Here is a 14,864-nt window from a genome sequence, read left to right as displayed (position 1 = left end):
CACTACAGTTCTTCTCGTTCGACCATCCTCTTCGTCAGTAGATTTCACTTTCCTATGAAATGACCGAATGCCGGGAGACCCCGTCTAGGATTGTTCGGCCGTCTGGCTCAAGTCTTTGTATTTGGCGCCACCTCGGCGAGTTGTGCCTCTATGAAGGTGAGACGATATGATTAACACAAACACAGTCCCCGACGGAACAAAAACTCTGACTCAGCCGAGAATCGATCGCTTGATTCTACGAGTTAGAGATGATGGCCAATAGGCCACGAGCTGTGGACACACATTCCTGTACTGTCTATTGTACGTTTCATAAAGTATTTGATCCTGCCTCTTTCACTTTACAAGACGTTCACACTGTTCTCCCATTTCAGTACCACTACCTTACACGTCTAAAAGCAATTTTCGGTAAATTGCTGTCTCGGTACTGGATTCAACACTAGTATGCTTGTCTCTGCGCCATACACAAGCTACATGTACCTAAGGTGACATCGCCTAACTCATCTGTTTGGCGGAATATGCGCTCTTCCTCCTGAATGACAATTTCCAGAATTGGAATAGGGGATTTAGAGGATCCTTTCTCTACCTGTTCTGAGCTACTCGACCACCTGGCACGACCTGGAACGGAATGACCACCTAAAACTAGCTGTAGGAAAAACAGTTGCCAGGTTGAGATGCGGTGGGAGATTCTGATGGAAATGTAACTCACCTACAAAAAAGTGATTGGTAAATTCCTCGCACGACCGATTCATCAGTCTGGGACCCTCACCAAGTAGGTGTATAATAGAAGGGCTACAGAAAATCCAACGGAGAGCACTTTGTTTAGCAAGCGCGAAAGCGTCACCGCGGGTTCAGCGAACTCGAGTGTCAGGCGCTACAAGAGAGGCAATGTGCATCACGGTGTAGTTTACTGTTAAATTTCGAGAGCGCACGTTCCAAAAGTTATCGGACAACACACTACTGTCACCAACATATGTCTTCCCAAATGACTGCGTTCCTTCCCGGCATGATTACAGATTGGGACACGGATGAGGAGAAATGATTGTGATGTCAGAAGTACCCCTTCCAGCCCCCTCTCTTGGTTCTCCTTCCCCCCCCCCCCCCCCCCCGTCCCTTCCAGGAGGGACACATCTCAATGTAGCTTGCGGTATAAACAGGGTGTCTCACAGTTTATGTTACACGTAGGAAAAATGTACTGTAAACATGGGCCCTAAAATGCATGCCTCAGGAGCTATGAGCAATTGTTCATCTTCGCTACTGTGAAACATATCTCCTCTATTGAAAAAAGTGCTCATAGATCCTCAGATATCGTTTTAGATCTCATGTTTGGTGGCCATTTTTCCTTATTTTGGTCCATACTGCCACCTGTAAAAGTTGCCTACCCTATAACCCTAGCAATAACTGTACCAGTACATGTATTCCACTGTCAGAGGTATCAGAACAGACTTCGCTTTTAACTTTCGACTAGTTCGTTTCCGGTACAGCGACTCTTACCTCAGACTGACACATTTGTCCTTCTCCATCGTCCTAGTAAGTTTGTCACTCTATCATGGAATCACGCTGTATATACATTTACAGGCAGCGGCGCCTGTAACTTTGACCCTCTACAGGACCATTTGATGACGTTTCCGTACACGGGTTACTATGTAAAAGTTGATCTAATAAGTCTCCTCGACAACGTTTAGCAGTGTGTAACATGAATTGTGAAGCACCCTGCAGATATAAATAAGCTCATGGTTTGAAGGTCAGTGATGACCGATATGGAACATACAGATTAGTTACAAGGTCTCTTAAACCAGACTACACATGCAAACTATATTGCCTTTCATGGATTGCTCCACCTAACATTCAACGTGATATTGCTGCAAGTTACCTCATTTGATCAATTCCAATCCACATCTGATAATGGCCATTGACCTCCAACACACTGACTGATGTCAGGAAGTCTTCTCTGCGCTTTACAACGTATGTGGAAAGAAAACCAGTGTCGCACTACGAAGCCGTAATTTTTTCTTTCGACCGTGGGCTTCGAAGGGAGATTGCCCCTTTGTATGAACTACAGGTCCCTTGGAAGTTGTTCCAAAGATCGCGAACCGGTATTGGCAGAACCTAGATCAATCCGTAGTAATCGAGTACCCTAAGGAGATCTGCTGATATTGTGGTGGTAAGCCTCAAAGAACAATGCACGCCATAGGTTGATATGTACACCTAAACAGCTTTACAATGCTTCATTAAACGCTGACTGGTACCGGTGCCATTAGGGTAGTCAGTGTTCTACTTGACTCATTGTAAAAAAAGATGCAAGTACGTAAATAACTGGCACCGGTATAATACTTTACATTAGTCAGAAAACATGACTGACTGACCAATTCATACAGTATAGCAGGCGTTTACAAACAGGTATTAAAACGACTAAAATATAAAACCGAATGAAAAGTGTAATATTATTCTGTTGCTGTACTTATTTAAGTCAATTAGATACGCACACAACCGGTTTCGAAACTTTTGAGTTGCATCTTATGTTGTGCACCTGTACAGAAAATTTATAAATGAATGCTTTAAAATGGAAAAATGAATTTATCTGAGATATCTTAAAGTGCTTAGTGAATTGACTTAAACAATGAAGGAAATATTAAGCATATAATTAGGAAACTAGGCGTGGATCACTTACGCCCCACAAACAACGGGCCTAAACGCATTTAATAAAGAAGATTTTTAATTTTATGCGAAAAGAAGCATACTTACAATTGCTATATCACAGAGTACAGGGAGCAGTTACAGAATGCCGCAGAGTAACATCTGACGTAACTAGGCAAAGCTCTCAGCCTTCCTCAGTTAATAAAAAACATAGGTTTGCACTTGAATACACAAAAATTAGTTAAATTGTCGTCTGTTGCATTGAGTGAAAGATTCGTTACTTGGTCTGTTGTACATCGTTCGTTAAATTGTTTCCTCTCGTAGCGCACAGTTTTCACAAACCGTTGCGAGTTTGTTTCGACATGATTACTTACAAAACTCTCGTTATTCACGCTGTTTCTCCTCCACCTCTTATCCTCAGCTGCTCACAATTTACATCTCATAACAATACGTTACTGTGGTTCAGTGGAAATTTGTGAATACTATATCTTCACTGGGTCAAATACTTTTGGCGTTAGTACTAATAAAACCTGTCTACTGATCGTCCATAAAATTCTGTTGTTCTCAGACTCCAGAAAGAAAAGACTAAACAGCGCCTACCGTTAAAGTCAGTAACGCAAAATGCCACTATCAGCTCACTGGCTAGTACTACCTTCTCCATGACAAACATGTGCCACCAGCTGCGATAACTGAGTCGTGAATATTGTTCGCAGCGCCAACCAGCTCGCTTTTGCAGGAAACCTATAACTATTTCACGGCCAGGTTGTAAGTTGCACGTGGCGCAACGAGACAATCAGTAGTTCCGCAGCTTGTTTTCGTATTAGGACAGACACCGGTAATACAAAAATTTACGCTCTTCAGTTAATTGTTAGAAGTGCGGGATACAAATTGCAGACTGATTGTCCTACTCCGGTGCTTTCTCAATATCACTTCAAGTAAATGTCTGGAAAGTTCCTCCGACAAAACCTTCGTTCCTCATGTATGCTCGTGTAAGCTTAAGTTCTGTCTTCAAAGATAAACCTTAACCTTGATTTTTTCACCCTTTGAGTTAATTAAAGCACAAACTTTTATCTGTAAAGGCTCAGTCAACAAACACACCTGTACATATCAAATAATGTAATATAGTAGCATGGAATGTCACGGCGTCAAGTATTCCTCTAAAAATCTATAAACGTTTATGAGTGAAATAGATTCTGGTAAATACAAATATAAGATGTTTAGTTTACTTTTGGCGTCTTGGAAGACATTGGTGTATACACTCCAAAAATAGCTTAGCAGAAAAGAAAAAAAATTGAGAAACCTATTACGATCTTAGCTGTGAACGCAGAACGTGAGCATGAATCCAGACATTGGGGCAGTAAGTGGAATATTTCACAGCAGCGTCCTGCACGTAATTCACTCAATAAAAGCACCGCTCATTCCCAGAATCCTTCAGTCAAATCTAAGTTTTCCGCCTTTCTCACCTACTACGGATATACGTGATTCGTCTATTTCGTAAGCCATAAAACTTTAATAAAAATGTGAGTGACATCTGACGTTTACTGCTAATTTTGAAATCGATCGCTATCGGCTTCTTTCTGCTTGTTATGAGACTACCTCGCAGTAATCCAAACGTAAAGAGAGCAGTCATTAAGGACAGTAAATGATGAGTGATGTCTAACGTGTTCCGCACCTTCTTAGAGTTATTCAGCGATGGCATTTTCTCGTGGACAGTTAGTTTGTAAACTGTCGATATTATGAGTGATAATTCCGTTGTTATCGTAATTTAGACTCAAAGCCAGAACAACATAAAATAAGAAATAAACAGACGTCGTGGAATGGAGGTAAAATTTGATGTGGAGTCTGAGAAGGTGAGAGAACAGCAGGAATGAAACGTCGATTCGGACCAAATAAGCACACCAGACATTCCTAGAACTATGACAAGTGAAGGCAGGTCAGGGCGGTGGAAGCGGATGGCATTATACCCCTCCTTCCACCGTCTCCCCTCTCCGCTGTCCCCCTGTCCCTTCCCTTACCCTCTCCAACAGTCAGAGCCCTGTGTTCCACAGACCATTAAAAATGAAATAGCCATCAGCATATACCCCATGTTGTTCCGTGCACTCTTCACCTGAATCTATTTTTCTATTCGATTTTAAGCCATGCTTCTTTCTTGCGAACACATAAGCGAGAATGCTTGTAAACCAACAAATGATGTTTACTTCTTGGAAATTCAGAGAGGCATGATAGGTGTAGGTCACAAGAAAAAACACAACCTCGAAACAAATCCACAGGTTAATTGCCATTTTCAAACCTGATAGTATGTGTAGGACACTGTACATGGTGTCCTATGTGGAATGGCCAATATTCCGAGAAATGAACAGCAACGATCATTCGAAGCAATAAACTCTAGTAAATGTGGGCCATCACAAAGGCCTTCAATATACTCTTTTCCCCTACGTACTGTCTCTTCCGAGTTTAACAGTGGAGTTCCTATTGCACTTTTATTGTTACCATCTTTACTTTTAACTGCACTAAAGGTTGTTTTGATTTTTATGGTTCAAATGGCTCTGAGCACTATGCGACTTAACTTCTGAGGTCAACAGTCGCCTAGAACTTAGAACTAATTAAACATAACTAACCTAAGGACATCACACACATCCATGCCCGAGGCAGGATTCGAAACTGCGACCGTAGCGGTCGCTCGACTCCAGACTGTAGCGCCTAGAACCGCACGGCCACTCTGGCCGGCCTCCCGATGATCCTTTCTTTTTTGATTTCTTGCTGCAGTTCCTATTGATTTCATTCCGAAGGGATTTATATTGCTGTATTCCCTCATTTCGCGAAACATTTTTGTACTTTCATCTTGAAGTATTTCTTCTATTATACAAGGTTTTTTAACAGTTTTCCTCCTCATGCCTATGTTTGTCTGTGCAACATCTGTGATGGCTCTTTTTGAGATGTCCGTACTTTTTCAACTGAACTGCCTAATCTGGTATTACTCATCGCAGTATCCACATCCTTAGCGAATTTCAAATGCGTCTAATCATTTCTCTGTACTTCAGTATACTACTTCCTTCCCCACTTACTTTTCTGTTCTTTGCTCTTAAACTTCAGTCTACTCTTCATCATTACTAAATTGTGATCTGAGTCTGTATCAGCAACTCGGTACGCCCTACAATCCAACATTTTTGGAATCTCTGTCTGAGCATGATGTAACTGAGCTGGAATGTTCCTGTGTCTCCAGATCTTTTCCAAGTATACTTCCTTCTATCAAGATTATTGAACAGAGTGTTCGTTATTTCCATATGAAATTTATTGCAGAACTCCATTAGTCTTTCTCTTCTCTCATTTCTACTGCAAAGCCCGTTTTCTCCTGTAACCCTTTCTTCTATTTCTTCCCCTACAAGCAGGTTCCAATCCCCCATGACTATTAGGTTTTCGTCTCCTTTACAAACTGAATTACCCGTACAATATCATCATGTACTTCCTGTATCTCTTCCTCTTCTTCTTGCGACGTGGGCACGTATACCTAAATTGTTGTTGTTGGCTTTGCGGATTTGGTTTGCTGCCGAATCTGATGAGAACAATTTTATCACTGAACTGTTCACAGTTGCTCACTGTCTCCCTACTCCCCCATTCATAACGAATCCCACTCCCGTTATACGATTTTCCGGTGCTGTTTTGTCGACATGTGTTAAGAGGGTTCAAATGGCTCTGAACACTATGCGACTGAACGTCTGTGGTCATCAGTCGCCTAGAACTTAGAACTAATTAAACCTAACTAACCTAAGGACATCACACACATCCATGCCCGAGGCAGGATTCGAACCTGCGACCGGAGCGGTCGCTCGGCTCCAGACTGTAGCGCCTAGAACCGCACGGCCACTCCGGCCGGCTGTTAAGAGGGACAGTAAAACATATACAATAACGAGTACTCAGGCAACGAATGAGCGGTGCTACTGCATAGTCGCTGTGGACCAGGATGGTGCTGCCACTGCTGGTTATTCTTCGTGTTTAACCGTCCCTGTTACTAGACATCAAAAATGGTTCAAATGGCTCTGAGCACTATGGGACTCAACTTCAGAGGTCATTAGTCCCCTAGAACTTAGAACTAGTTAAACCTAACTAACCTAAGGACATCACACACATCCATGCCCGAGGCAGGATTCGAACCTGCGACCGTAGCGGTCTCGCGGTTCCAGACTGCCGCGCCTACTAGACATCGATAGAACGAATAGCTCCCTGGACTTATTTGGAACCGCTGTACCTAATGGGCGAGTAAAATTCCGCTTTAAAAATCATTTCGTTCATAACGGGAAACAAACGGACGCTCTCTGTCGACACTGTGGGTCTCATGAAAGATGAGATGAACAATAATTGTTTGGGCGAACTCCAGCTATACATTGCAAATATCTGCCGAAACACCACAGGAAATGAGCCTGACCACTCTTAGGAGAGACCCCAATGATAAATCAGTACTTTACCAGATATTTAAATGTAACAACCAATCACATCTCAATATTTTAACAGCAAAATAGCCAATCCTTATCGATGTTCTCTGTACCTCCGACTTTCAACAAGCATAATTCATTCTTTGTATCACAGAAGAGATGAGAAAATTAAATTTTTCCAAATTAGAATGTCTTTATTATTGATCAAAACACACATGACTCTCTTACTGGTACTAGTGATCTAATTTACATACTTTGGTGCACTTGTCAGTGAGGATGGTTCGATCATTGTTCCATACCTGGCATACTTGTTGTAAGCCACAATGGAGCCTCAAATAAAATATTTCCGCACCTAAATTGTCTGTGTTATAGTTTTGTAGCTATATAAAGCACATATTAGCTAAAATAATGTTTCAGCTACTGGAATAGAGCAGTTATTGTCTAACTTACTCTCGATGCCTGAAACATGACTGTAGACTCCCAAATTAAGCGCGACAATGTTGCTTCCATGTTTAATTGACTGAATTATTGTTCTATAGAACACAAGTTATCTAAATAATGTGTCAGCTGCTGGAAGAGGGCAGGTATTGCGTAACTTGCAGTTGACGCCTAAAACATGACTGGACTCTCAAATTAAGTACCATAATGATATCTCCACGTCTAAATTGTTCTATAATAATACAAAACTCATGTGGCTAAAAAGTAATATGCTGCACTAACGGTTGACAATTGTTCTGTGGCCTAATTGAGGCTATGTTACAAAAGTGAGCTTACCAAGTAGTAATTCAGGGGCGAAGAAAATAATTAATCAAGAAAAATTTAAATAATGTTATTGACTTGCTAACATGGCTTTTCTTTAATTACATTTGATCTTGGACGTATCTGTGGCAGTTTGTTTATCCACCGATGTCTCATTTCACGACACTTTAACACAGCAAAATGTACTGTAAGTAGGGGATTTTAATGAGATATTTAATGCATTGTATCACTTAATGCTGCTATGTTAGTTTTCTGGAAACTTCTGTGTTCCGATCGTTTTTATATATCAGACTGCTTTCTCCTGTAATACTCTCGACGACTAATGATCTTTTTAGCTTTCACCACCAAGAAAACTGCTTCTCTTTTGGAAAAATTGCCTCCCTTTTCACTAATTATATGATATGTACTCGTCTGTACGTCCTTAGGTTACCGAAACCTCACACCGACATACTCCCTTTTTTTGTCACTTAAAATTTTTTCGGAGACAAAACTTTTCCTACCGCACCACAGAAGATTGTTTCGTTTCAACTGCGTACAATTAAACTTACATAAAACACTACAACAAATTTGTAAGGTACATTACATTTCATTTACGCTTAAATACAAAATATACAAAATACGAGTGGTGGCCAGAAAGTAAGTCCTGGTCGGTCGCGAAATGGAATACACACTCAAAATCGGATGAAACTTTGCACATATGCGTTGAACAGTGTCTCCAGTATGCCAGTCGATCTCTTCACGTTGCACATTACGGTTCTGAGCACGTAAACATGACTAGAAAATAGTGTCTCCCGCGAAGTATGGGTGCCTGTCGAAAGATTCCACCTGATCTCATACAACCCCACATAACGTAACTGCAATGTATTTCCTTATTCGCGATAATTCACGGCCGCACTCTGCAGGGGCTACGAAGACGCTCCTACAGTATCTTTTCGATGGGAAGCGTTTGATAACCCGCTATGAAGCCCGCATGTGGCTCTCTCTGATTTTCATCACTGCTCGCTTGAAACGGCGGTTATGAAGACAACATTTTGGTTCCGACAACGAGCCGCAGACCACCTTAGAGAATTAGCGGAAAACACAGGCGGCTGCCTTCTATGGGCAGAGCGAGGGAGAGCTGGTACAATGCCATGACAAATATCTAAGTCGGAGTGACGACTAGGTAGGGAAACAGCTGGAATGTTTAGCTAACTGCTGCAAATAAAACATTTCTGATTTTCACTGATTTTCAGCGTGGTTTCCATCTTACGACCGATCGGAGCTTAGTTTCTGGACAACCCGACTAAAAAAAGGTATCAAGGGTGTGCAGAATATATGCAGGTATCATTACATATGTGGTTGAAATCATTCAAAACGCGCTGTGTTGTGTTATGTCAGAGAAAATATCCGTTATAGGGTCTAGTCAAGAGCTTAACAATGCTCGATTATTACCTGTATGAATGTTTAGTACGACTGTTCACTGTGCTATTTCATCGAAGTGTCATGTTGTTTCCATTGTGTGACATCATAGGTCAGTCCCTGGCAAGTGCACTTTAATCTGAAAGTTAGGTCAGTTGTACTATCCGCTTTTTGTAATATTGTTGAACATGTCTTTATGTATTTTGATAAATAATGCAGACAATTTTATTCTGGTGCCAAGATCGAATTTCCGTTCATGATGAAGAATCGATAATTGTTCTTGGGTACTACGTTAAGCAGTCCTTACGTGTTTCATACTCGAAATCTTTACATTTAAGTAATAACACAAACTAATTTATTTAGGAGCAAAGATGGAATTTTTGAGATATCGAACTTTTCTATCCGTGTGGAACCTTGTCCATCACTGTCTTTAACCCTGTTCTGTTTAAAATATTTGATGCAGTACAAAGATATATTTGAGTACGCTCTCTTGTGGCAAAGTGATGTAAAATGTGTCGATGTTGAATAAACATTCAGTATGTCGAAGATCAAAAATAATTTTAAAAAGTGTTACTAGTAAGGTAGTAATATTAATCTTATTTTTCTTCGTACATTATCTTTTCCCCCCAAAAATGGTTCCCGATAAGTCCGGTTTTCGTAACATTGCCTCATTTGCGCGAAAGATGAAGTGCCAGCGATTATTGCAGTTCGTTATTTCATAGCAACATGTGTTTTACGCCTTTGTAGAACGATTGGGACTTGGAAATATTACTGTGGTTCTTAATTTGTGAGTCCACAGTCGTATTTAATGCATCAGATGCAAGGTACGCAATAATTTCACCCTTCCAGAAACTGACACATTATTTTAGTTAATATGCGTTTTTTAGAACAATAATATAGACACTTCAGATGTAATAGTAACATTTAAATAACTATTATCTATGTGCTTATGTAATACATCTGATAAATAAAACAGGTTGTAGGTCTTGAAAATAATGGTAGTTACACCATGATATCAATATCTTTATGCATTTTAGATGTATAAATAATATTGTCATTAACAATTTGTGTATGTTTACACATATTTGATAAACTTTTAGATAAGGCGATAACACTTGAAAAGCATATAATTTTAACTAACATGTATTTTGTATAGGTATACAACCCTCTCATGGACAACTTAGATGTGATAATATTTACTTTGTGGTTCCACCGGGCCTCACACCAAATGTTGTACAATGATCGCACTGTGCTCATTTACAAGTGGGATGCACAGGGAACACAGCTAGTGACAGGCTGTTTCATTTTAATAGCAGATAAAATACTGGGTCTTTATTGGAAGAGTAAACTGTGGTTATGAGTGTGTGTGTGTGTGTGTGTGTGTGTGTGTGTGTAAGTCTGTGCTGCCTTCTGTTGGGGAAGACAAACAACAAGCTCGTCACTGTGTGGCACTCCATTCGTTAAGAGCACAAGGTAGCTGTTGACTCTATTTCGCATTTTGAAGTTTTGCAGAACAGTAATTGAAGAAAAACTCATCTCCAGCAGCAAATAATTTCTAATTCATCAATACAACACTGCATAAGCGAATGTTTAAGTATTAATGGCGAGAATATTCACACTCATTCTCAGATTTCATAATCAATGCTACATAGTTTCAAACATTTTAATGTTGGATGACAGAGTAGAAATTTTTTGTATGAGCTTAAGTCCATTTGCATCGAGATTGTGTTTTTTGTTGTGATCTCTGTGTATTGTATTTGTATTATTGTTATGACAATGTAATGTTCTATAATTTACTGATGCACTATCCCAGTGTTTTTTCTTCGGATCTGTACTTATTATGCTTGTTCAAACTCCCATAAGAGACATAGCATTTGTTGGCTTAGCTGCACCCTGAGTGATTTGTTTCCAAGAAAGAGGCCTGACTTCAGATGAAGTTGAAAAATAAGGCCACATGTGTATTACAAATAAGAAGATGCACTACATACTGACGGGTTGTTTCGTCTTAATTGCCAGCAAAATACTGGGCAATGATTCGTGGAGATGGCAGGGGAAGGTATGTGTGGTGAGAGGGGGGAGCGGAAGAGGGTAAGGACATGACAGATTGCTGCTCTCCCCACCCTACTGTCTCTTCCACCAGCCGCCGTCTGAGGAAAGGCTGATCTGCGTATTTGGTCCCAAATCAAAATTGCATTTTTACTAAGGATGTTAAGTAACACGGTTGGATACGAATTAATTTTAGATGTTGTAACCGCTCTATCGCTGAGAGGTACCTAGTTTAAAAGATGCCGTGTAAGAAAACAACGAATGTGCAATGCCTAATTTTAGTAACTGTTACACACACCAGCTCAGGATGCGCACGTGCGCACTAAAGGGTGATACTGTGAGTACATTTACTTGTAAAATAGAGAGGGCATAAAAGAAACAGTGAGGAAAAGAGAGAGGGATTGAAATGAGGCGAAGATTAATCGATGAGTTTTATAGCGTGCGAGCATGTATAGCTTAGAGATATAATTATATTTAACGTTGCAGAACTGTTGTTACAATAGTGACAAACTGCCTATTGGCTTCTGTCTCGGGTTCTTCGGCCGACGTTCATCTAATGATTTTTCCGACGTTTCGCCAGCACGAGTGGCTGGCATTGTCAAAGCTTCACCCTCCATTGCCGGTGGTGAACTGGAGGCGAGCTCGCGGCCGCAGACTATATGTACCTGGCGCGCCAACGTCCGAGGGCTTCTCCGCGGTCATTTCCGGTGCGGTTCTCCTCTTGCTACCTGCGACGGTCGTTCGCTGCAGTACGGGAAGCCAGGATCCGTTTACCTTAAGGCTTTCCTCTTTCTTGTTGAAACTGTTCGCGTGTTTTTGGATTTCTACAGCTTCTCTGAACAAGCGCGTGTGATAGTGCTTCTCTACAGCCAGAACTTCCGTGTCGGCGAATTTTATTACGTGGTCGGTCTCATTCAGTGCGTGTTCTGCCACGGCCGATTTCTCCACCTGCCCCAACCTGCAATGTCGCTTATGCTCTTTGATCCTGGTGTTAATGGATCGTCCAGTCATTCCGACATAAACTTTTCCGCATGTGCAAGGTATACGGTATATTCCCGACATTGCAAGTGGGTCTCTTTTCTCCTTCGCCGATCTAAGACACTCTTTGATCTTCCTTGTCGGTTTGAAAATCGTCTTTACGCCGTGTTTGCGCAATATACGGCCGATTCTGTCCGTCACTCTGGGAATGTATGGCATTTATGTCGGAATGACTGGACGATCCATTAACAGCAGGATCAAAGAGCATAAGCGACATTGCAGGTTGGGGCAGGTGGAGAAATCGGCCGTGGCAGAACACGCACTGAATGAGACCGACCACGTAATAAAATTCGCCGACACGGAAGTTCTGGCTGTAGAGAAGCACTATCACACGCGCTTGTTCAGAGAAGCTGTAGAAATCCAAAAACACGCGAACAGTTTCAACAAGAAAGAGGAAAGCCTTAAGGTAAACGGATCCTGGCTTCCCGTACTGCAGCGAACGACCGTCGCAGGTAGCAAGAGGAGAACCGCACCGGAAATGACCGCGGAGAAGCCCTCGGACGTTGGCGCGCCAGGTACATATAGTCTGCGGCCGCGAGCTCGCCTCCAGTTCACCACCGGCAATGGAGGGTGAAGCTTTGACAATGCCAGCCACTCGTGCTGGCGAAACGTCAGAAAAATCATTAGATGAACGTCGGCCGAAGAACCCGAGACAGAAGCCAATAGGCAGTTTGTCAACAAGTGGCCACGAAAGCCTTAACAATTTTGTGTTACAATAGTGTTAAAATACTTAATACATTGGTTTGATTCCAAAACAGACTGAACATCGTAATGTTAATAATCAAAAAATGAACAGAAGCTCTTTTATTATTAACATAGTAGCTACAGTAAAATTACGCTCTCCGACAAATACGTTTGTTAATTCCTTAGTGTAACTATACTGAAGAGCCAAAGAAACTGACACACCTGCCTAATATTGCGTAGGGCCCCACGAGTACGCAGAAGTGCCGCAACACGACGTGGCATGGTCTTGAATAATGTCTGAAGTACTACTGGAAGGAACTGACACCATGAATCCCGCAGGCCTGTCCAAAAATCAGTAAGACTACGAGGGAGTGGAGCTCTCTTCTGAACAGCACTTTGCAAGGCATCCCACATATGCTCAATAATGTTCACGTCTGGCGAGTTTGGCGGCCAACGGAAGTGTTTAAACTCAGAAGCGTGTTCCTGGAACCACTCTGTAGTAATTCTGGACGTGTGGGGTGACGCATTGTCCTGCTAGAATTGCCCAAGTTGGAATGTACAATGGACATGAATGGATGCAGGTGTTCAGACAGGATGCTTACGTACGTGTCACCTATCAGAGTTGTATCTAGACGTATTAGAGGTACCATATCACTCCAACTGCACCCGCCCCACGCCATTACAGCCCCTCCACCAGCTTGAACATTCCCCTGCTGACATGCACGGTCCATGGATTCATGAGGTTTCTCAATGCCCCTACACATCCATCCGCTCGATAAATCTAAAACGAGACTCGTCCAACTACGCAACATGTTTTTCCAATCATCAACAGTTCAATGTTGACGGGCCCAGGCGAAGCGTAAAGCTTTGTGTCGTGCAATCATCAGAGGTACACGAGTGGGCCTTCGGCTCCGAAAGCTCATATCGATGATGTTTCGTTGAATGGTTTGCTCGCTGACACTTGTTGATGGCCCAGCATTGTAATCTGCAGCAGTTTGCGGAAGGTTGCACTTCTGTAACATTCAACGATTCTCTTCAGTCATCATTGGTCCCGTTCTTGCAGTAACATTGAACGATTCTCTTCAGTCATCATTGGTCCCGTTCTTGCAGGATCTTTTCCCGGCCGCAGCGATGTCGGAGATTCCATGTTTTATCGGATTCCCGATATTCGAGGTACACTCTTGAAACGGTCGTACGGGAAAATTCCTACTTCATCGCTACCGCGGAGATGATGTGTCTCATCGCAAGTGCGTTGACTATAACACCACGTTCAAACTCACTTAAATCTTGATAACCTGCCATTGTAGCAGCAGTAAGCGATCTAACTGCGCCAGAAACTTGTTGTCTTATATAGGCGTTGCCGACCGCAGCGCCGTATTCTGTCTATTTACAGATTTCTGTATTTGATTACACATGCTGTCATCAGTTAATTTGGCGCTTCAGTGTAAATAAATTTGCATGCCAGGAGGCTCTTTCAATATACCACAATTTCATTTTCGACTTAATTCGAACGCAAACTTTCATAGAGGCATCAACCAAAGATATAGATGTTCTGTTATGAGAGCCAGATGTCCATGAAAACGAAGAAGTAATCGAGAACTTCATTGGAGATTAATTTTGTGTTTTAAAGTCACAGGTCATTGATCAGTTTTGGAGGTGTGTCGAATTAATCATATTCTGCGCCGTTTTTACCTTTCTCTTTGAATTTAATTTCTTTCAACACACATCATAATACACATAAAATTATGTGTTTTGTGCTTTTCGTGTTTTTCTTTAAGGAACTCTGTGTCCGCTAAATAATGAAGCGTTGTTCCTATTCCCAGCTTTCAGTGTCAAATTAATCCATTAGCTTTTTCCATGAGTAACTGCCTGACA

General features: G+C 41.7%; 1 protein-coding gene across 1 annotated transcript in view; it reads left to right on the top strand.

The window, feature by feature from the left end:
* LOC126234715 (solute carrier family 22 member 7-like) overlaps window positions 1-14,864 on the top strand; it is a 214,088-nt gene that overhangs the window by 27,024 nt on the left and 172,200 nt on the right. The gene's annotated exons all lie outside the window — the stretch shown is intronic.

The sequence above is a fragment of the Schistocerca nitens genome, chromosome 2 (genome assembly GCF_023898315.1).
Source record: "Schistocerca nitens isolate TAMUIC-IGC-003100 chromosome 2, iqSchNite1.1, whole genome shotgun sequence".
Lineage (NCBI taxonomy): Eukaryota > Metazoa > Arthropoda > Insecta > Orthoptera > Acrididae > Schistocerca > Schistocerca nitens.
This window is presented reverse-complemented; position numbering and strand designations above follow the sequence as displayed.